The sequence below is a fragment of the Nerophis ophidion genome, linkage group LG03, assembly GCF_033978795.1.
Source record: "Nerophis ophidion isolate RoL-2023_Sa linkage group LG03, RoL_Noph_v1.0, whole genome shotgun sequence".
NCBI classification, from domain to species: Eukaryota; Metazoa; Chordata; class Actinopteri; order Syngnathiformes; family Syngnathidae; genus Nerophis; species Nerophis ophidion.
The window spans coordinates 9,777,312-9,801,799 of record NC_084613.1 but is presented as its reverse complement, the minus strand read 5'-3'; the positions used below and the strand labels follow the sequence as shown (position 1 = coordinate 9,801,799).

The 24,488-nt window shown below is 33.4% G+C and overlaps 1 protein-coding gene across 3 annotated transcripts in view; it reads right to left on the bottom strand.

The window, feature by feature from the left end:
- kxd1 (KxDL motif containing 1) overlaps positions 1-24,488 on the bottom strand; it is a 35,813-nt gene that overhangs the window by 9,316 nt on the left and 2,009 nt on the right. The window contains exon 1 of one of the 3 annotated variants that reach the window (XM_061894214.1): positions 10,024-10,116. The exons of 1 other annotated variant lie outside the window; for it this stretch is intronic. The gene's annotated coding sequence lies outside the window, so the exon portion shown is untranslated. Of the gene's footprint in view, positions 1-2,482; positions 2,629-10,023; positions 10,117-24,488 lie in introns of those variants that run through there. One more of the 3 variants, XM_061894213.1, reaches the window with a different exon arrangement.

Here is a 24,488-nt window from a genome sequence, read left to right as displayed (position 1 = left end):
GTTCAAACTCATCAACTTGTTGTTTTTTTTGCAAATAATAATTAACTTGAATTTTATGGCTGCAACACGTGCCAAAGTAGTTGGGAAAGGGCATGTTCACCACTGTGTTACATCACCTTTTCTTTTAACAACACTCAATAAATGTTTGGGAACTAAAGAAACTAATTGTTGAAGTTTTGAATGTGGAATTCTTTCCCATTCTTGTTTTATGTAGAGCTTCAGTCGTTCAACAGTCCGGGGGTCTCCGATCTCGTATTTTACGCTTCATAATGCGCCACACATTTTCCATGGGAGACAGGTCTGGACTGCAGGCGGGCCAGGAAAGTACCCGCACTCTTTTTTTTACGAAGCCACGCTGTTGTAACACGTGCTGAATGTGGCTTGGCATTGTCTTGCTGAAATAAGTAGGGGCGCCCATGAAAAAGACGGCGCTTAGATGGCAGCATATGTTGTTCCAAAAGCTGTATGTACCTTTCAGCATTAATGGTGCTTTCACATATGTGTAAGTTACCCATGCCTTGGGCACTAATGCACCCCCATACCATCACAGATGCTGGCTTTTGAAGTGAAGTGAATTATATTTATATAGCGCTTTTCTCAAGTGACTCAAAGCGCTTTACATAGTGACACCCAATATCTAAGTTACATTTAAACCAGTGTGGGTGGCACTGGGAGCAGGTGGGTAAAGTGTCTTGCCCAAGGACACAACGTCAGTAACTAGGATGGCACAAGCGGGAATCGAACCTGCAACCATCAAGTTGCTGGCACGGCCACTCTACCAACCGAGCTATGCCGCGTCGATAACAGTCTGGATGGTTCGCTTCCCCCTTTGGTCCGGATGACACGATTTCGAATATTTCCAAAAACAATTTGAAATGTGGACTCGTCAGACCACAGAAGACTTTTTCATTTTGCATCAGTCCATCTTAGATGATCTCAGGCCCAGAGAAGCCGGCGGTATTTCTGGATGTTGTTGATAAATGGCTTTCGCTTTGCATAGTAGAACTTTAACTTGCACATACAGATGTAGCGACAAACTGTATTCAGTGAGCCCATGTGGTGATATCCTTTAGAGATTGATGTCTGTTTTTGATACAGTGCCGTCCGAGGGATGGAAGGTCACGGTCATTCAATGTTGGTTTCCGGCCATGCCGCTTACGTGTAGTGATTTCTCCAGATTCTCTGAACCGTTTGATGATATTATGGACCGACCGTAGATGTTGAAATTCCAAAATTTCTTGCAGTTTGAGAAACGTTTTTCTTAAACTGTCTGACTATTTGCTCACACAGTTGTGGACAAAGGGGTGTACCTCGTCCCATCCTTTCTTGTGAAAGACTGAGCATTTTTTGGGAAGCTGTTTTTATACTCAATCATGGCACCCACCTGTTCCCAATTAACCTGCACACCTGAGGGATGTTCCAAATAAGTGTTTGATGAGCATTCCTCAACTTTATCAGTATTCATTGTCACCTTTCCCAACTTCTTTGTCACGTGTTGCTGGCATCAAATTCTAAAGTTAATGATTATTTGCAACAACAACAAAAAGTTTATCAGTTTGAACATCAAATATGTTGTCTTTGTAGCATATTCAACTGAATATGGGTTGAAAATGATTTGCAAATCATTGTATTCCGTTTATATTTACATCAAACACAGTTTTCCAACTCAAATGGAAACTGGGTTTGAACGTCACGTATGTATACGCCCTGGCGGAGCGGAGAGATAGCGGCCTTAAGGTTGTACAGGTTCGACCATATAATCACACACACACATTAGTAACACAATAAGCAGATAAGGGATTTTCCAGAATTATCCTAGTAAATCTGTCTAATACCATCTGAATCGCTCCCACTGTATAGTCTTTTTTTTCTTTTTTTTTCCAGTCCTTCACTCTCACTTTCCTCATCCACGAATCTTTCACCCTCGCTCAAATTAATGGAGAAATCGTCGCTTTCTCGCTGCTGGTGGCCATGATTGTAAACAATGTTCAGCACATCGTCTGCTACTTCCGGTACAGGCAAGGCTTGTTTATTAGTGACCAAAAGTTGCGAACTTTATCGTCGATGTTCTCTACTCAATCCTTTCAGCAAAAATATGGCAATATCGCGAAATGATCAAGTATGACACATAGAATGGACCTGCTATCCCCGTTTATATAAGAAAATCTAATTTCAGTAGGCCTGTAAGACATGCGTTCCCTATGAACAATGGTTTGTGTTGCAACAGGGACATTATTTAGTGATGGGCCGGAAACGGAGTAGAAGTGAACGTGTCTACCGAAGTTGCACAATTAAATGACGGCACAGTTTGGTCTAAATCATCAATTCTGTAGTCTGTGTGTGATGGAGAACATTATTTAACATTATTTAACATCATTTAAACGTCTATCTTGATATTATAGCAATGAATGCGCAGCCATTCAAATGGAAAGCGAACTTAACTCAAAATGCCAAGCCAGTCACATAAATAAAGACTACGTACCTCAAGTTTAGCAGAATGGATTTAAAAAAAAAAATAGCGCTAATATCGTTAAAAGGAATTAAAAGGTAGCATCGGCGGCGTGAAGAGTTTGCTGACAGCTGACTGAAAAATCAAAACAAAGTCGTTCCGGGTTGTACCTACTTCCGGTCATGAGGTCCGTCATTTCCGTTGAGGCATTTTTTTAAATATTTTTATAAACGACTGTAACGTAGAAATGTTTGTCCACATTATTATGCTCCAGGCAAAAAAAAAAAATCTACATAAATGTTGATTTATGAAAATAAGTCCTACATCAGGGGTCAGCAACCTTTTTGAAACCAAGAGCTACTTCTTGGGTGCTGATTAATAGGAAGGGTTACCAGTTTGATACACACTTCAATAAATTGCCAGAAATAGCCAATTTGCTCAATTTACCTTTAACTCTATGTTATTATTAATAATTAATGGTATTTATCTTTGTGGAAACACTGATCATCTTAATGATTTCTCCCAATAAACATATATTTTTGATGAAATGTTTTAAATAGGTTAAAATCCAGTCTGCACTTTGTTAGAATATATAACAAATAGGACCAAGCTATATTTCTAACAAAGACAAATCATTATTTCTTCTAGATTTTCCAGAACAAACATTTTAAAAGAAATTCAAGACTTTGAAATAAGATTTAAATATGATTCTACGGATTTTTTTTAGATTTGCCAGAATATTTTTATTTTATTTTAATCATAATAAGATTGAAGAAATATTTCACAAATATTCTTTGTCGAAAAAACAGAAGCTAAAATGAAGAATTAAATTAAAATGTATTTATTACTCTTTACAATAAAAAAAATAAATTTACTTGAACATTGATTTAAATCGTCAGGAAAGAAGAGGATGGAATTTAAAAGGTAAAAAAGTATATGTGTTTAAAAATCCTAAAATAATTTTTAAGGTTGTATTTTTTCTCTAAAATTGTCTTTCTGAAAGTCAGAAGCAAAGTAAAAAACTTAATGAATTTATTTAAACAAGTGAAGACCAAGTCTTTAAAATATTTTCTTAGATTTTCAAATTCTATTTGAGTTTTGTCTCTCTTACAATCAAAAATGTCGAGCAAAGCGAGACCATCTTGCTAGTAAATAAATACAATTTAAAAAATAGAGGCAGCTCACTGTTAAATGCTGCTGTGACGGACTCATGCTGTCGTCTTGCGGGTTCCATGGACCACCAAGGAAGGATATGACTTCGAGCAGGTTTGACTTGCTTTATTTTCCCATAATTGTAAAATTTACAATTATCAATCGAACCTTAGGGAATGATTATTGTTTACATTTTTTTTTAGATTATTTCTTCGGTCAGACAAAAAATAAATAAACAGTTGTACATTCATGAATTGAAAATGTTGCAGACCGAAAGGGTTCAGGCTGAAGTTGAACACTTATTGCGCCCTATAAACAATGTCCAATACATAGTGAAGTTAAAGTTAAAGTGCCAATGATTGTCACACACACACTAGGTGTGGCGAAATTATTCTCTGCATTTGACCCATCACCTTTCATCACCCCCTGGGAGGTGAGGGGAGCAGTGGGCAGCAGCCGTGCCACGCCCAGGAATCATTTTTGGTGATTTAACCCCCAATTCCAACCCCTTAACACAGGGGCAGGGAACCTATGACTGCATCTGGCTCTCAGATAAATCTTAGCTGACATTGCTTAACGAGATAATTATGAAGAATTTCGCTGGTAATCACAGTGCTAAAAATAACGTGCAAAATATAAAACATTCTCATGCATTTAAATCCATCCATCCGTTTCCTACCGCACCTGTTCAAGAAGTCGCATTAATGGTAAGAAGTATTTTATGTCACGATGCGGGGGTCGCAGCTTGCTGCAGGGTCGTTCTCCAAGAAGGCAGACGGACTACTCGGGACGTGTCATTTAGGTAAAAACATGAAAAAAAGATACAAACAAAAATCGCTCACAGCGGAGGCACAACTTGGGCTAAGGAACAAAGCTAACGCTTAAACAGACTATGAACATAAATCAAACAAAACTTACTTGGCATGGCATGAAGCACAAAACTATGGCAAGGCATGAAACAAGTCAGCACAGAGCAACAAAAGATCACATTGACGCCATGGCGACTGACTGGCAAAGACGAGCTTAAATACTGCCTCTGATTAGTGCTCGGGAAGCAGGTGAGCGGGCGTTTGGTCCACCAAAGACAGGTGAACAAAATGAGTAACCAAGGAAACCAGACAAGGGAGTGGAAAAAAACAGGAACTTAAAGAATCCAAAGGACAAACAGCACATGGCCAAACAAAAACATGATCAACAGACATGACATTTTATTCATTATTGGTTAGCTTCAGAATAACAATGTTATTAAAAATAATAAGAGACTTATTATACTCTAAAAATGTTGGTCTTACTTAAAAATGCACACATTTAGTTGTATTCAGTGTTAAAAAAATATGATATGGCTCTCACGGAAATACATTTTGAAATATTTGGCTTTCATGGCTCTCACAGCCAAAAAGGTTCCCGACCCCTGCCTTAACAAGATGAACTTACCTTTGCACGACATATTATAAATACACTTTGTTTACACAACATAAATACTGGTCGATTATATACCATGAATTGATTAACGTGGACCCCGACTTAAACAAGTTGAAAAACTTATTCGGGAGTTACCATTTAGTGGTCAATTGTAGGGAATATGTACTGTACTGTGCAATCTAATAATAAAAGTATCAATCTATCAATACCCAGTCAAGGCATGTGAAATATCCCTGAACCTTTGAACCAATTATATACTATATACAAACAATTATACTTCCATCATTATTTATATCCCACATTTAGTTTGTAATTAACATTGATCACAGTATTAACTACTGCAGTTTCTGACTTATTAAATTGTATAACAGTGCAAAATATTGCTCATTTATAGTGGTCTTTCTTGAACTATTTGGAAAAAAAAGATATAAAATAAGTAAAAACTTGTTGAAAAATAAACAAGTGGTTCAATTATAAATAAAGATTTCTACACATAGAAGTAATCATCAACTTAAACATTTCTTCACAAAAAACAAAAAAAAAATCTTTAACATCAATATTTATGGAACATGTCCGCAAAAAAATCTAGCTGTCAACACTGAATATTGCATTGTTGTATTTCTTTTCACAGTTTATGAACTTACATTCAAGTATTATTCAATAAATATATTAATAAAGGATTTTTGAATTGTTGCTATTTTTAGAATATTAAAAAAAAAAAACAACCTCACGTTACAGTACAAACGCCCCTAAATTAATAGATCTGTTAAAAAAAAAAAAAAAAAAAATTTAAGTGATTTGGGTAGCCCTTTTCGTCTTTTGTTTCCCATATTTTTTATTAATATCGTAACCTATTTTTATGGACTTGCCTCTTTGTGATGTTCAGTTCCGGCTATAAACTGCTATACAGTATATGCCTTGAGCTCTTATTTTGAAGGCGCTACGAGCGGAAGTGGTGACACGTTGTGGTGGAGCGGAGTTTTGAAATGTAATTTATTTATCAATATTTCATACTCTTAAATGTATTTTCTTTTGTTTCCCTGCCTTTATTTGTGTGAATTATAAATGTGTTTGTTGTTCAATAAAAAAAAAATTTACGCCGGGTTGGGTCCACTTCCGGTCAAGTCCGTCATTTCCGGTGTTGCATTTTTTTTATCTTCCCGTCACACCCAAATGTGCGCCATTACGTAAGAACTAAAGCGACGTTATGATCATGGGCTCGAGTAACTAAATTGTTTTGTAAATATTTATTCCAGGCTGAAAAAAATAAGACGAAAATAAAAAACCTAAAACAAATGAATAACGACAACAATTAGGAGATAAGCATTTTGCAATTTTGCTATGTATAAAAAGGTTGTAATTGTGTGATAAAAAACTTGAAATAATGGGACGTAAAAGCATAATTATGAGATAATAAAGTCACAATTATGGGATAAACATTTTTGAAATGTTGATATAAATCGAAATTACGAGAAAAAGTCTAAATTATGAAAAAAATGTTAAAATTATGAGATAAAAACCAAGTCAAATTAAAGCTGCAAGCAGCGATGGACGGGACCGACTTTTGCTGGTTTTTCCTGCCTTTACCCATTCAACGTATCTTTACCTGCACATTACCTACCTTCCCTGCATCCTGGGGTCACCCATACACGCTGGTGCTTCCTGCCATCACCCAGACAACATATCTTTACCCGCACATTACCTACCTTCTCTGTATCCTGGAGTCAAACGGATGCCTCTTCCTTTCACACAGTCAACATATCTTTACCTGCACAGTACCTACCTTCTCTGCATTGTGTGGTCACGCTGGTGCTTCCTGCTTTTAAGCGGCCATCTTGAGACGGGAGCAGCGCAGCCGTTCTTTGAAGGCTCGTAATATCAAAAACGAAGCAGTTAGAAGAACTCTTCGCGCAACTTTTAATCAGAAGGGTTCTATCTCCTTCCTGTGCGAGTTTGAAGCCAACACAACAAACGCGCTCAGAGGAGATAATGTTAGAAAAAAGGTGAGGGGTTTTTACAAAACTTTTGTTTTGAAGGGGTGATTGCCAACTTCCTGTTGATTTTTGCTGAAGGATGTAAGTGAATGAAATGTAGGTCTAAGTGAGACCTACATAGAGGTTTTTGTTTCATGTCTCTACGACATTCATACCAGAAGTTAAAAGCAGTCTAAAAAAATATATTTGGGAATGTCTGGCGGGACAGATTGAAAAGCTTAACGGGCAACATGTGGCCCCCGGGCCTCAATTTGCCCAGGACTTTCATAAATATTACTTCATTCATTTAAAAAAAAAAATAATAATAATGTTTCATGTCTCTACGACATTCCTACCGGAAGTTACAAGCAGTTTTGTCTGTGCTTTCTTCCTAGCAGCAGTTTTGTCTGTGTTTTATTCCTAGGGGTCGCTAGAGCGCAATTTTGAGTTTTGGGGTTTGGTTTTTATTAGATGGCAATTTTTGCCAGTGCTGATGTGTGTGTCAAGTTTGGTGAGTTTTGAAGCATTTTAAAGGGGTCAAATTACAGCTCAAAGAGGCGAAAATGACATTTTTTGAGGAAACTTTTGTTTTGAAGGGGTGTTTGCCAACTTCCTGTTGATTATTGCTGAAGGAGGTCAGTGTATGAAATCTAGGTCTAAGTCAGACCTACATAGAGGTTTTGTTTCATGTTTCTAAGACATTCTTACCGGAAGTTACAAGCAGTTTTGTCTGTGCTTTCTTCTTTGGAGCAGTTTTGTCTGTGTTTTATTCCTAGGGGTCGCTAGAGCGCAATTTTAAATTTTGGGGTTTGGTTTTTTATTAGATGGCAATTTTCACCAGTCCTGATGTGTGTTTAAAATTTAGTGGGTTTTGAAGTATTTTAAGGGGGTCAAATTACAGCACAAAGAGGCAAAAATTAGATTTTTTAGGAAACTTTTGTTTTGAAGGGGTGTTTGCCAACTTCCTGTTGATTTTTTCTGAAAAATGTCATTTTATGAAATGTAGTTCTAAGTCAGACCTACATAGAGGTTTTTGTTTCATGTCTCTAAGACATTCCTAACGGAAGTTACAAGCAATTTTGTCAGTTTTTTCCTAGAGAGCGCTAGAGCGCAATTTGGAGTTTTGGGGTTTGGTTTTTTATTAGATGGCAATTTTCGCCAGCCCTGATGTGTGTGTAAAATTTGGTGAGTTTTGAAGCATGTTAAGGGGGTCAAATTACAGCTCAAAGAGGTGGCGATATAATAATAATAAAACCTTAGAAATACAATAGGGTCCTCTGTCCCAAAGGGACATTCGGTCCCTAGTTATAATTATGAGATCTGTCATTTCCGTTGTTACATTTTTTTCCTTCCCCTTTACATAACGTGAAAAGCAAATATTAACAACAAATATGTAAATAAAGCTAGGCTGGAATGACGCAATGATCATAGACTCAAGTAACTAAATTGTATTGTAAATATTTATTCCGGATATGTTAAAAAATAAGAGGAAAGTTAAAAAACGAAAACAAACAAATAACAATTAAGAGACAACCATTTTGAAAATGATATATGAATCAAAATTACGAGATTAAAAAGAAGTCGTAATTGTGTCGAAATTATGGGATGAAAAGGCATAATTATGAGATAATAAAGTCACAATTATGGGATAAACATTTTTGAAATGTTGATATGAGTCAAAATTACGAGATAAAAACGTCGTAATTATGAGATGATAAAATCGAACTTATTGGGTAAAAAGTCATAGGAATGAGATAAGAAAGCCACAATTATGGGATAAAGAATTTGATTTAATGAAATTAATCAAAATTATGAGATAAAAAGTGAGAATTATGAGATTAAAAACTTAAAATCTAATTAATAAGGATCAACTTCCGGTCATGAGATCCGTCATTTCCGTTGTTGCAGTTTTTAATCTTCCTGTTCTCACCAAATGTACGTCATTACGTAAAAATTAACGCTCAAGAGTTACATAACGCGAAAAGCAAATATTAACATAAAAGATTTAAATGGTACAACACTAAAGCGACGTTATATTCATAGACTCAAGTCACTAAATTGTATTGTGAATATTTATTCCGGACTTGTTAAAAAAATAATAGGAAAATAAAAAAATCTTTTAACAACATTCAGTAAAGGTTTGGGAACTGAGGAGACACATTTTTGAAGTGGAATTCAGCTCAAGTTGTTCAACAGTCTCGGACGGCAACATATGTGGCTCCAACACTGATGTGGACTCGTCAGACCACAGAACAATTTTCCACTTTGCATCTGTCCATCTTAGATGAGCTCGGGGCCCAGCGGAGCCGGCGGCGTTTCTGGGTGTTGTTGATAAATGACTTTGCATAGTAGAGTTTTAACTTGCACTTACAGATGTAGCGACCAACTGTAGTTACTGACATGATTTTTTGAAGTGTTCCTGAGCCAATGTGGTGATATCCTTTACACACTGATGTCGCTTTATGATGCAGTACCGCCTGAGGGATCCAAGGTCCGTCATATCATGGCATATTTGCAGAGATTTTTTTTCCAGATTCTCTGAACCTATTACGGACCGTGGATGGTGAAATCCCTAAATTCCTTGCAATAGCTGGTTGAGAAAAATGTTGTCCTTAAACAATTTGCTGAGGCATTTGTCGACAAAGTGGTGACCCTCGCCCCGTCCTTGTTTGTAAACGACTGAGCGTTCCATGGAAGCTGCTTTTACACCCACCTGTTCCCAATTAGCCCGTTCACCTGTGGGATGTTCCAAATAAGTGTTTGATGAGCATTCCTCAACTTTATCGGTATTTATTGCCACCTTCCCCAACTTCTTTGTCACGTGTTGCTGGCATCAAATTCTAAAGTTAATGATTATTTGCAAAAAAAAAAAATGTTTATCAGTTTGAACATCAAATATGTTGTCTTTGTAGTGCATTCAACTGAATATGGGTTGAAAAGGATTTGCAAATCATTGTATTCCGTTTATATGGGTGTTGTTGATAAATGACTTTGGCTTTGCATAGGAGAGTTTTAACTTGTACTTACGGATGTAGCGACCAACTGTAGTTACTGGCAGTGGTTTTATGAAGTGTTCCTGAGCCCATGTGGTGATATCCTTTACACACTGATGTCGCTTTATGATGCAGTACCGCCTGAGGGGTCAAAAGTCAGTCATATCATGGCTTACTTGCAGTGATTTTTTCCACATTCTTTGAACCCTTTGATGATATTACGGAGCGTAGATGGTGAAATCCCTAAATTCCTTGCAATAGCTGGTTGAAAAAATGTTGTCCTTAAACAGTTTGCTGAGGCATTTGTCGACAAAGTGCTGACCCTCGCCCCGTCCCTGTTTGTGAACGACTGATGGAAGCTGCTTTTACACCCACCTGTTCCCAATTAGCCCGTTGACCTGTGGGATGTTCCAAATAAGTGTTTGATGAGCATTCCTCAACTTTCTCAGGATTTATTGCCACCTTTCCCAACTTCTTTGTCACGTGTTGCTGGCATCAAATTCTACAGTTATTATTTGCACAAAAAAAAAAACGTTTATCAGTTTGAACATCAAATACGTTGTCTTTGTAGCATATTCAACTGAATATGGGTTGAAAAGGATTTGCAAATCATTGTATTCTGTTTATATTTACATCTAACACAATTTCCCAACTCATATGGAAACAGGGTTTGTAGATGAGCTGGCGGCGTTTCTGGGTGTTGTTGATAAATGACTTTGGCTTTGCATAGTACAGTTTTAACTTGCACTTACGGATGTAGCAACCAACTGTAGTTACTGGCAGTGGTTTTATGAAGTGTTCCTGAGCCCATGTGGTGATATCCTTTACACACTGATGTCGCTTTATGATGCAGTACCGCCTGAGGGATCAAAAGTCAGTCATATCATGGCTTACTTGCAGTGATTTTTTCCAGATTCTTTGAACCTTTTGATGATATCACAGACTGTAGATGGTGAAATCCCTAAATTCCTTGCAATAGCTGGTTGAGAAAATGTCCTTAAACAGTATGCCCCGTCCTTGTTTGTGAAGCTGCTTTTACACCCACCTGTTCCCAAATATCCCGTTCACCTGTGGGATGTTCCAAATAAGTGTTTGATGAGCATTCCTCAACTTTCTCAGTCTTTTTTGCCACACGTGCCAGCTTTTTTGAAACACGTCCAAAATGAGCTAATGTTTGCATACAATAAAGTTTTCCAAGTCGGAATGTTAAATATCTCGTCCTTGCAGTTTATTTAATAGTGGTTTGTGCAGCCCTTTGAGACACTAGTGATTTAGGGCTATATAAGTAAACATTGATTGATCGATTGATTGATTGAATAATGTCATTGGCTGGGTAATGTTGAGACAAAACTGACATGGTATGTACGTCCATAAAACTCACAAAAAGTACTTTTTTATTAAAAGGGACAAGTAAAAAAAGTACATGATGTATAAAAAAAATACAAAAAACTGCTGGGTCTAACTGGCAAGCCACATAAATGCATAGCAAGGACACATGCAAGCAGGGGGGATCCTAGAGACCGCCAAACGGGTCCTAAGCCAAGAAGAGGACTCGCTGCTCAGTCTACCCCACAACACGCCTAAAGGGGCGGCGGCGGATAATAAGTTAGGTCGCACGCGACTCGAAAAACGAGGAGCAGAAATAAATTAACACGTCCATTGTGTGCAACAAACCTGGCGAGAGAATTACAACTTTTTTTTTTTTTTTTTTTCTGTTAGGCAGGGGTGTCCAAACTTTTTCCACTGAGGGCCGCACATGGAAAAATGAAAGCGTTTGGATATTTTGTCATTTTCAAACCACAACAAAATGTATGGATTTTTTAAAATTATTATTTTACCTTTAAGGGTCCTGGGGACCTAAATCAGGGGTCGCCCGTAAGGACCAGATGAGTCGCCCGCTGGCCTGTTCTAAAAATAGCTCAAATAGCAGCACTTACCAGTGAGCTGCCTCTATTTTTTTTAAAATTGTATTTATTTACTAGCAAGCTGGTCTCGCTTTGCTTGACATTTTTAATTCTAAGAGAGACAAAACTCAAATAGAATTTGAAAATCCAAGAAAATATTTGAAAGACTTGGTCTTCACTTGTTTAAATAAATTCATTTATATTTTTTACTTTGCTTCTTATAACATTCAGAAAGACAATTTTAGAGAAAAAATACAACCGTAAAAATGATTTTAGGATTTTTAAACACCTTTTAAATTCCTTCCTCTTCTTTCCTGACAATTTAAACCAATGTTCAAGTAAATGTATTTTTGTATTTATTGTAAAGAATAACAAATCCATTTTAATTTAATTCTTCATTTTAGCTTATGTTTTTTCGACGAAGAATATTAGTGAAATATTTCTTCAAACTTATGATCAAAATTCAAAAAAAATATTCTAGCAAATCTACAATATCTGTGGAATCAAATTTAAATCTTATTTCAAAGTCTTTTGAATTTCTTTAAAAAAATTTGTTCTGGAAAATCTAGAAGAAATAATAATTTGTCTTTGTTAGAAATATAGCTTGGTCCAATTTGTTATATATTCTAACAAAGTGCAGATTGGATTTTAAACTATTTAAAACATGTCATCAAAATTCTAAAATTAATCTTAATCAGGAAAAAATACTAAGGATGTTCCGTAAATTATTTTTTTAATTTTCCAAAAAGATTCGAATTAGCTAGTTTTTCTCTTCATATTTTTCGGTCTAATTTTGAATTTTAAAAAGACGAAATTGAAGATAAACTATGTTTAAAAATTAAATTTAATTTTTTTTGTGTTTTCTCCTCTTTTAAACCGTTCAATTAAGTGGTTTTTTTTCATCATTTATTCTCTACAAAAAAATCTTCCGTAAAAGGAAAAAAAATGTATGACGGACAGAAATACCCATTTTTTAAAATATATAGATTTATTTATTAAAGGTAAATCAAGCAAATTGGCTATTTCTGGCAATTTATTTAAGTGTGTATCAAACTGGTAGCCCTTGGTATTAATCGAAAAGGTTGGTGACCCCTGATATAAAGGGTCTCAGTCATTAAAACAAATTATTATTTTTATTTTTTTATTTAACGCTTTCAATAAATTTCTATATCAACTTCAAGTTGCAATAAAGTAATACAAAAAAAAAGGTTTTATGGCTTTTCTGTCAAAAACTACTTTTTTTAATAGTAAAACTGAAATATGCAAGGAATTAAAGCCCTAAAAGATCAATAATGCAGGACACCATTGATTTTAATTACGTTATATTTTTTGAGTAATAACAGTGAATACCAATAAATATATTTGGGATCCAAAGGGCGCCCCACTCATAAAGTGATACATTTTTATCAAGTTTTTCTCTTACTTTCAACACATAAGTTACAGGTTCAAAATCTATCGATTTTCCGTTTGAACTATTTATTTTGTTTGTTTTATGCTCTTTTGTCAAATAAAACTTTGTTTTTAATATGGCAACCACACAATATACAGTGGGGCAAAGAAGTATTAAGTCGGCCAGCGATTGTGCAAGTTCTCCCACTTAAAATGATGACAGAGGTCTGTAATTTTCATCATAGGTACACTTCAACTGTGAGAGACAGAATGTGGAAAAAAAATCCAGGAATTTTAAAGAATTTATTTGTAAATTATGGTGGAAAATAAGTATTTGGTCAACCATTCAAAGGAGTTTTTGGCTCAAAATCTCACGATACATGGCCTCATTCATTCTTTCCTTAACACGGATCAATCGTCCTGTCCCCTTAGCAGAAAAGCAGCCCCAAAGCATGATGTTTCCACCCCCATGCTTCACAGTAGGTATGGTGTTCTTGGGATGCAACTCAGTATTCTTCTTCCTCCAAACACGACAAGTTGAGTTTATACCAAAAAGTTCGGTTGACATTCTCATGACATTCTCCCAATCCATTTTGGTATAAATTCAACTTGTCGTGTTTGGAGGAAGAAGAATACTGAGTTGCATCCCAAGAACACCATACCTACTGTGAAGCATGGGGGTGGAAACATCATGCTTTGGGGTTGTTTTTCTGCTAAGGGGACAGGACGATTGATCCGTGTTAAGGAAAGAATGAATGGGGCCATGTATCGTGAGATTTTGAGCCAAAACCTCCTTTGAATGGTTGACCAAATACTTATTTTCCACCATAATTTACAAATAAATTCTTTAAAATTCCTACAATGTGAATTCCTGGATTTTTTTTCCACATCCTGTCTCTCACAGTTGAAGTGTACCTATGATGAAAATGACAGACCTCTGTCATCATTTTAAGTGGGAGAACTTGCACCATCGGTGGCTGACTTAATACTTTTTTGCCCCACTGTATGCAATATTTACAACACAAAACATTTTAAAGTGAAATACTTGAAGTAATTGGAGCCTTGAAAATAACTAATTATAACATAGATTTTTTTTGTCTTTTTTTTTTGGATCAAAAGAAAAAAACAACAACCTGAATGGCAGCTTTGTGTAAACATTGCAACTTTTTCTCGTTAGATTTCGCCTCATTTCCCTTTTTTTAAGTGTTGTTTTTTTTTTGCAATAGCATTTCCAGAATGTGTGGCGGGCCGGAAAACAATTAGTTGCGGGCCGCACTTTGGACACCCCTGCTGTTAGGCATAAGCGGGAAATAACTCAAAAAGGTTGACACTCAATAGAAATAAATAGAAACAAATAAATAAAGAAAGAAAAGCCCACCTAGCCCCCTTATATACAAACAACACCCCTGTGACATTTCATATTAGTGTCGTCCTTTGAAGCAGTAACAAAAACATAAACATAAACATAGACCTGACCTCGGATTCTGGCCCGTAGGTGAATTTAATGCGCTTTGGCTTCTTACTTGAAGAATAAAGTCGTATCTACTCACAGGAAGTACGAACTACACGTTATCGTGGCGGTCACTTTGAAGTGAAGATGTGTCCCAGCACAAATTCCGGAAAGACCACATAAACGCTTATTTAACTCGACATTTCATATCGCAAAACGTTCGTATAAAGTACTTTTCGAACATACACCAACCCGGTGATTGACTGATCATTGAGGATTGACCGCCTTCTTGTATTTTCTACCCTTCTCGAGACGCCGAGGAGGGAAAGCAGCTTCCATATGAGGAGGTGTGAACAAGTGAGGACATTGCGTCTAATAGAGAATGTCTCATTTGCACCCTCTGGTGGGGAAATCCATCAAAAACGAGGGAGGTCCCCAGAAGGACGGATTTTTCAATTCGAGTGTGTGTCGCTTTTAAAAGTGCTCCCCTCCCCCCAATCTGGTCAACATATGAAATAACAAGTGTGCGTAAGAAATTGGTCAAAATGTGTTGAAAATAAATGGATATGTATATTGAGACAAACTGTAAAGACTTGAAGTAAATAATGAAGTTTAAGAAGTAATTACAAACAAAAAATAACTTTTTCGGACTATAAGTCGCAGTTTTTTTTCAAAGTTTGGCCGGGGGTGCGACTTATACTCAGGAGCGACTTATGGGGGTCGCCCGTAAGGACCAGATGAGTCGCCCGCTGGCCTGTTCTAAAAATAGCTCAAATAGCAGCACTTACCAGTGAGCTGCCTCTATTTTTTTAAATTGTATTTATTTACTAGCAAGCTGGTCTCGCTTTGCTCGACATTTTTAATTCTAAGAGAGACAAAACTCAAATAGAATTTGAAAATCCAAGAAAATATTTTAAAGACTTGGTCTTCACTTGTTTAAATAAATTCATTTATTTTTTTAACTTTGCTTCTTATAACTTTCAGAAAGACAATTTTAGAAAAAAAATACAAGCTTAAAAATGATTTTAGGATTTTTAAACACATATACCTTTTTACCTTTTAAATTCCTTCCTCTTCTTTCCTGACAATTTAAATCAATGTTCAAGTATTATTTTTTTTTTATTGTAAAGAATAATAAATACATTTTAATTAAATTTTTCATTTTAGCTTCGGTTTTTTCGACGAAGAATATTTGTGAAATATTTCTTCAAACTTATTATGATCAAAATTCAAAAAAAATATTCTAGCAAATCTAGAAAATCTGTAGAATCAAATTTAAATCTTATTTCAAAGTCTTTTGAATGTGTTAAAAAAATTTGTTCTGGAAAATCTAGAAGAAATAATGATTTGTCTTTGTTAGAAATATAGCTTGGTCCAATTTGTTATATATTCTAACAAAATGTAGATTGGATTTGAACCTATTTAAAATATGTCATCAAAATTCTAAAATTAATCTTAATCAGGAAAAATTACTAATGATGTTCCGTAAATTATTTTTTTAATTTTCCAAAAAGATTCGAATTAGCTAGTTTTTCTCTTCATATTTTTCGGTCGAATTTTGAATTTTAAAAAGTCGAAATTGAAGATAAACTATGTTTCAAAATGTAATTTTCATTTTTTTTTGTGTTTTCTCCTCTTTTAAACCGCTCAATTAAGTGTTTTTTTTAATCATTTATTCTCTACAAAAAAACCTTCCGTGAAAGGAAAAAAAATGTACGACGGAATGACGGACAGAAATACCTTTTTTTTTTTTTTTTTAAATATATAGATTTATTTATTAAAGGTAAATTGAGCAAATTGGCTATTTCTGGCAATTTATTTAAGTGTGTATCAAACTGGTAGCCCTTCGCATTAATCGAAAAGGTTGGTGACCCCTGATATAAAGGGTCTCAGTCATTAAAACAGGTCAAATTATTATTTTTTTATTTTATTTAACGCTTTCAATAAATCTCTATATCAACTTTTCCATATGAGGAGGTGTGAACAAGTGAGGACATTGCGTCTAATAGAGAATGTCTCATTTGCACCCCCTGGTGGGGAAATCCATCAAAACGAGGGAGGTCCCCAGAAGGTCGGATTTTTCAATTCGAGTGTGTGTCGCTTTTAAAAGTGCTCCCCTACCCCCAATCTGGTCAACATATGAAATAACAAGTGTGCGTAAGAAATTGGTCAAAATGTGTTGAAAATAAAGGAATAGATATGTATATTGAGACAAACTGTAAAGACTTGAAGTAAATAATGAAGATTAAGAAGTAATTACAAACTGTAAGTCGCAGTTTTTCTTCATAGTTTGGCCGGGGGTGCGACTTATACTCAGGAGTGACTTATGTGTGAAATTATTAACACATTACCGTAAAATATGAAATAATATTATTTAGCTCATTCACGTAAGAGACTAGACGTATAAGAATTCATGGGATTTATCGATTAGGAGTGACAGATTGTTTGGTAAAGGTATAGCATGTTCTATGTGTTATAGTTATTTGAATGACTCTTACCATAATATGTTAGGTTAACATACCAGGCAACTTCTCAGTTGGTTATTTATGCCTCATATAACGTACACTTATTCAGCCTGTTACTCACTATTCTTTATTTATTTTAAATTGCCTTTCAAATGTCTATTCTTGGCGTTGGGTTTTATCAAATACATTTCCCTAAAAAATGCGACGTATATATCTTTTTTTTCCTTCTTTATTATGCATTTTTGGCAGGTGCGACTTATACTCCGGAGCGACTTAATACTCTGAAAAATATGGTAAAATCAGTCTTTTTCACAATGTGTCGACTTTTTTCTCATAAAATTGGGGACAATATCTCACGTTCGTTCTGTTTCTGTAATTTTGCAATATTCTCTTGTAAAATGCTTACTTTTTATGTAAAATTATTACTTTTTAATGCAAAAATTGTGACATTTGTCATTTTGATTTTCATCACAATATTGCCAATTATTTTGTTGTTCTTGTAAAATAGTGAAATTTTTCGAGTAAAATTACTTCTGTCATAATTTTACCAAGTAAAATTCGGATTATTATTATAATATTGCCAACATTTTAAATTTGTCTTACAGAATTGTGACTTTTCATAAAGTTGCCAACAATTTAAGCTTTTCTTGTAAAATTGTGACTGCCATTGAGTAAAATTCCAACTTTTATCATAATACTGCACAGTTCAGTTTTTGTTGTAAAATTTTTACTTTCTTTTAGTAAAATTATGGCTTTCATTAAAATGCTGCCAAAATTCCAGGTTTTTACTTTGAAACTTGGACTTGCTTTGAGTATTTTTTGACTTTTGTCATCATTTTGCCATGTAAAATTTAGATTATTGTAATATTGCCAACAGTTTTCTTATGAAATTGTGACTTTTGTCGAGTGAAATTACAACTTTTCATAAAGTTTCGAACATTTTAAGCTTTTCTTGTAAAATTGCGACTGTCATTGAGTAGAATTCCCACTTTTATCATAACATTGCACAAATGTTCCGTTTTCTTTGTAAAATTTTCAATTGCTTTTAGTAAAATTATGACTTTTATTACAATACTGCCAAAATTTAAAGTTTTTATTTGGAAACTTTGACCTGCGTTGAGTAAATTATGAATTTTGCCAAGTAAAATTTCGATTATTATTATAATATTGCAAACATTTAAAAATGTTCTTACAAAATTGTGACTTTTGTCAAGTAAAATTCGGATTATTATTGTAATATTGCCAAAATGTTAAAGTTTTCTTATAAATTGTGACTTTTGTTGAGTAAAATAACAAACCTTTTCATAAAGATGCCCACATTTTAAGCTTTTTTTGTAAAATTGCGACTGTCCTTGAGTAAAATTCATAATTTTATCATAACATTGCACAAATGTTCCGTTTTCTTTGTAAAATTTTGACTTGCTTTTGGTAAAATTATGACTTTTTATTATACTGCTGCCAAAATTCTAAGTTTTTATTCTGAAACTTTGTCCTGCGTTGAGTAAATTATGAATTTTGCGATTATTTTGCCAAGTAAAATTCGGATTATTAAAATAATATTGCCAACATTTTAAATTTTTCTTACAAAATTGTGACTTTTGTCGAGTAAAATTCGGATTATTATATTGCCAACATTTTAAATTTTTCATACAAAATTGTGACTTTTGTCAAGTAAAATTTGGATTATTATTATAATATTGCCAACATTTTAAAGTTTTCTTATAAATTGTGACTTTTGTTGAGTAAAATAACAAGACTTTTCATAAAGATGCCCACATTTTAAGCTTTTTTTGTAAAATTGCGACAGCTATTGAGTAAAATTAAAAATTTTATCATAACACTGCACAGTTCAGTTTTTGTTGTAAAATTTTGACTTGCTTTTAGTAAAATTATGGCTTTCATTATAATGCTGCCAAAATTCCAAGTTTTTACTTTGAAACTTGGACTTGCATTGAGTATTTTATGACTTTTGTCATAATTTTGCCAAGTAAAATTTAGATTATTGTAATTTTGCCAACAGTTTTCTTGAAATTGTGACTTTTGTCGAGTGAAATTATGACTTTTCATTGAGTCTCCAACATTTTAAGCTTTTCTTGTAAAATTGCGTCTGTCATTGAGTAGAATTCCGCTTTTATCATAACATTGCACAAATGTTCCGTTTTCTTTGTAAAATTTTCCCTTGCTTATACTAAAATTATGACTTTTATTATAATACTGCCAATATTAAAAGTTTTTATTTTGAAACTTTGACCTGCGTTGAGTAAATTATGAATTTTGCCATTATTTTGCCAAGTAAAATTCGAATTATTAATATATTGCCAACGTCTTAAATTTTTCTTACAAAATTATGACTTTTGTCAGATAAAATCCGGATTATTATTATAATATTGCCCAAAAATTTTTTCAGTTTTTGTTGTAAAACTTTGACTTGCTTTTAGTAAAATTATGACTTTTATTATAATGCAGCCAAAATTCTAATTTTTTATTCAGAAACTTTGACTTGCGTTGAGTAAATTATGACCTTAGTCAACATTTTGCCATGTAAAATTCGGATTATTATAATATTGTCAACATTTTAAAGTTTTCTTATAAATTTGTGACTTTTGTCGTGTAAAATTACGACTCTTTTCATAAAGTTGCCAACATTTTAAGCTTTTCTTGTAAAATTGCAACTGCTATTGAGTAAAATTCCAACTTTTATCATAATATTGCAGAAATATGCAATTTTTCTTGTAAAATTTTGACTTGCTTTTAGTAAAATTATGACTTTTATTATAAAACTGCCAAAATTATAAATTTTTAATTTGAAACTTGGACTTGCGTTGAGTAAATTATGACTGTCATAATTTTTCCAAGTAAAATTCAGATTATAATATTGCCAAAATTTTAAAGTTTTCTAATAAAATTGTGACTTTTGTCGAGTAAAATTACAACTCTTTTCATAAAGTTGCTGACACTTTTAACTTTTCTTGTAAAATTGCGACTGCTATTGAGTAAAATTCCAACTTTTATCATAATACTGCACATATGTTCAGTTTTTGTTGTAAAATTTTGACTTGCTTTTAGTAGAATTATGACTTATTATAATGCTGCCAAAATTCTAAGTTTTTATTCAGAAACTTTTACTTGCGTTGAATAAATTGACTTGTGTCAACATTTTGCCATGTAAAATTCGAATTATTATAACATTGCCAACATTTTAAAGTTTTCCTATAAAATTGTGACTTTTGCCGTGTAAAATTACGACTCTTTTCATAAAGTTGCCAACATTTTAAGCTCTTCTTGTAAAATTGCAACTGCTATTGAGTAAAATTCCAACTTTTATCATAATATTGCAGAAATATGCAATTTTTCTTGTAAAATTTTGACTTGCTTTTAGTAAAATTATGACTTTTATTATAAAACTGCCAAAATTATAAATTTTTAATTTGAAACTTGGACTTGCGTTGAGTAAATTATGACTGTCATAATTTTTCCAAGTAAAATTCAGATTATAATATTGCCAAAATTTTAAAGTTTTCTAATAAAATTGTGACTTTTGTCGAGTAAAATTACAACTCTTTTCATAAAGTTGCTGACACTTTTAACTTTTCTTGTAAAATTGCGACTGCTATTGAGTAAAATTCCAACTTTTATCATAATACTGCACATATGTTCAGTTTTTGTTGTAAAATTTTGACTTGCTTTTAGTAGAATTATGACTTATTATAATGCTGCCAAAATTCTAAGTTTTTATTCAGAAACTTTTACTTGCGTTGAATAAATTGACTTGTGTCAACATTTTGCCATGTAAAATTCGAATTATTATAACATTGCCAACATTTTAAAGTTTTCCTATAAAATTGTGACTTTTGCCGTGTAAAATTACGACTCTTTTCATAAAGTTGCCAACATTTTAAGCTCTTCTTGTAAAATTGCAACTGCTATTGAGTAAAATTCCAACTTTTATCATAATATTGCAGAAATGTGCAATTTTTCTTGTAAAATTTTGACTTGCTTTTACTAAAATTATGACTTTTAATATAATACTGCCAAAATTATAAATTTTTAATTTGAAACTCGGACTTGCATTGAGTAAATTATGACTGTCATAATTTTTCCAAGTAAAATTCAGATTATAATATTGCCAAAATTTTTAAGTTTTCTTATAAAATTGTGACTTTTGTCGAGTGAAATTACGACTCTTTTCATAAAGTTGCCAACATTTTAAGCTTTTCTTGTAAAATTGCGACTGCTATTGAGTTTAATTCCAACTTTTATCATAATACTGCACAAATGTAAATTTTTTTGTTGTAAAAATTTTGACTTGCTTTTAGTAAAATTATGACTTTTATTATATTGCTGCCGAAATTGTAAGTTTTTATTCTGAAACTTTGACTTGCGTTGAGTAAGTTATTACTTTTGTCACCATTTTGCCAAGAAAAATTCAGATTATTATTATATTGCCAACATTTTTCAATTTTCTTATAAAATTGTGACTTTTGTGGAGTATAATTACGACTCTTTTCATGAAGTTGCCGACATTTTAAGCTTTTCTTGTAAAATTGCGACTGTCATTCAGTAAAATTCCTACTTTTATCACAACATTGTACAAATGTTCCGTTTTCTTTGTAAAATTTTCAATTGCTTTTAGTAAAATTATGACTTTTATTATAATACTGCCAAAATTAAAAGTTTTTATTTGGAAACTTTGACCTGCGTTGAGTAAATTATGAATTTTGCCATTATTTTGCCAAGTAAAATTCCGATTATTATTATAATATTGCAAACATTTAAAAATGTTCTTACAAAATTGTGACTTTTGTCGAGTAAAATTTGGATTATTATAATAATATTGCCAACAATTTAAAGTTTTCTTATAAATTGTGACTTTTGTTGAGTGAAATAACGAGCCTTTTCATAAAGATGCCCACATTTTAAGCTTTTTTTGTAAAATTGCGACTGTCGAGTAAAATTCATACTTTTATCATAACATTGCACAAATGTTCCGTTTTCTTTGTAAAATTTTGACTTGCTTTTAGTAAAATTATGACTTTTATTATACTGCTGCGCACAAAAACTAACTTTTTATTCAGAAACTTTGACTTGCGTTGAGTAAATTATGACTTTTGTTAACATTTTGCCAAGTAAAATTCGGATTATTATAATATCGCCAACATTTTAAAGTTTTCTTACAAAATTGTGACTTTTGCCGAGTAAAATTACGAGTCTTTTCATAAAGTTTCAACATTTTAAGCTTTTCTTGTAAAACTGCGACTGCTATTGAGTTTAATTCCAACTTTTATCATAATACTGCACAAATGTTCATTTTTTTGTTGTAAAATTTTGACTTGCTTTTAGTAAAATTATGACTTTTATTATAATGCTGCCGAAATTCTAAGTTTTTATTATGAAACTTTGACTTGCGTTGAGTAAGTTATTACTTTTCTCATCATTTTGCCAAGTAAAATTCCGATTATTATTATAATATTGCCAACATTTTTCAATTTTCTTATAAAATTGTGACTTTTGTCGAGTAAAATCACGACTCTTTTCATGATTTTAAACTTTTCTTGTAAAATTGCGACTGTTCTTGAGTAAAATTCGAACTTTTATCATAACATTGCATTAATGTCCATTTTCTCTTGTAAAATTTTGACTTGCTTTTAGTAAAATGATGACTTTTATTATAACACTGGCAAAATTCTAAGTTTTTCTTCTGAAATTGTGACCTTTTTCGTTTGAAATTCCAACTCATTTTTCACAAGAAGCTTTTTTTATGTTTGCATAGTATGTATATATTATTCATGTTGTAAATACACATCTAGAAAGGGCGGTCCTAAAGAGGTATGCATATTCCGGAGGTCTCGAGAAGGTAAGAAATACAAGAAATGTGTGTGTTTTCACTGTGGTATTGTGGATTATTGTTATGCAAAGACACTTCTAAGTTTCAGTTTTTTCTTATCTTTTTTTTTTCTTTACATACAAAAATAAACTCGGGAGAAATCGATCCCAAACAAAAATAAAATTAAAAAAAAGTAAAATTTACAAGTTTATATAAGGCCATGCAATCAGATGGCCGGGTGTTTCGAGGGTCGTCATGCAGGAACAAAAAAAATGCACTATGTGTTGCTGAGGCCTCGATAAATATCGCTTAAAATCCCTTTTTAGTTGTTCCACGAAACCAAAGCGGAATAAACGAATAAGCCAGGGGTGTCCCAACCAATCCGGGGGGTGCACCTTGATACATTTTGTACGACGTAGGTATATACAGTATATGCTAAGCTATCGGAACAAAACATCGACATTTTAGCTTTGTGTTGTAGCTCAAAGCTAAATGATCATTACATACATTTTTTCTTAAGGGTGAATTAAAAAAAAATGAGCCGAGCCTGGAAAATGGCCCCTGAGCCGCACTTTGGACACCTGTGAGCTGTGACACGACGAGTAAGGCTGGTGTGTTTGCTGTTGGAGCTGTGAACAGGCCTTCTTTTCCACACCAGTATTTGCAGAGGCTAAACTCCTACAAGACGGGAGAGGACGCTGCTGATGCTACTGTCGTGTGTGTGTGTGTGTGTGTGTGTGTTCTTGTACTTCTGATCTTCTTGAGACATCAACAGGGGAAAGTAGATCCATATGAGGAGGTGTGAACAAGTGAGGACATAAATCATGGTCCCAATAACATTGCATTTAATAGAGAATGTCTCATTTGCACCCCCTGGTGGTCAAAAGTAGGGTGGTCCCAAAAGGAGGCACCACTCTTGTCAACATATGAAATAACAAGTGTGTGTAAAAATTTGAAGGGCTTCCCCTCTCTGGTTAACATATGAAATAACAAGTGTAAGAAATTGAAATGCGCCCCCTTTGGTCAAAATTAATTAAGGAATAAAATAAATATGTATATAGAGACATAAAACAATTACATACAAAAGATTAAAGCATTTTTTTTTCTCACAATGTGTCGATTTTTTTCTTATAAAATTGGGAACAATTTCTGATGTTCTTTCTGTTTTTAATATTTTCTTGTAAAATTGTTACTCTGTAATGCAAAATGTTAACATTTGTCATATAAAATTCAGACTTATCACAATATTGCCAATTTTTTTGGTTGTTCTTGTAAAAAAGCGAAAAAAATTTCAGTAAAATGACTTTTTCCATCATTTTGCCATGTAAAATTCCGATTATTATTATAATATTGCCAACATTTTACAGTTTTCTCATAGAATTGTGACTTTGGTCGAGTAAAATGACGACTCTATTCATAAAATTGCCAACATTTTAAGCTTTTCTTGTAAAATTGCGACTCTTATTG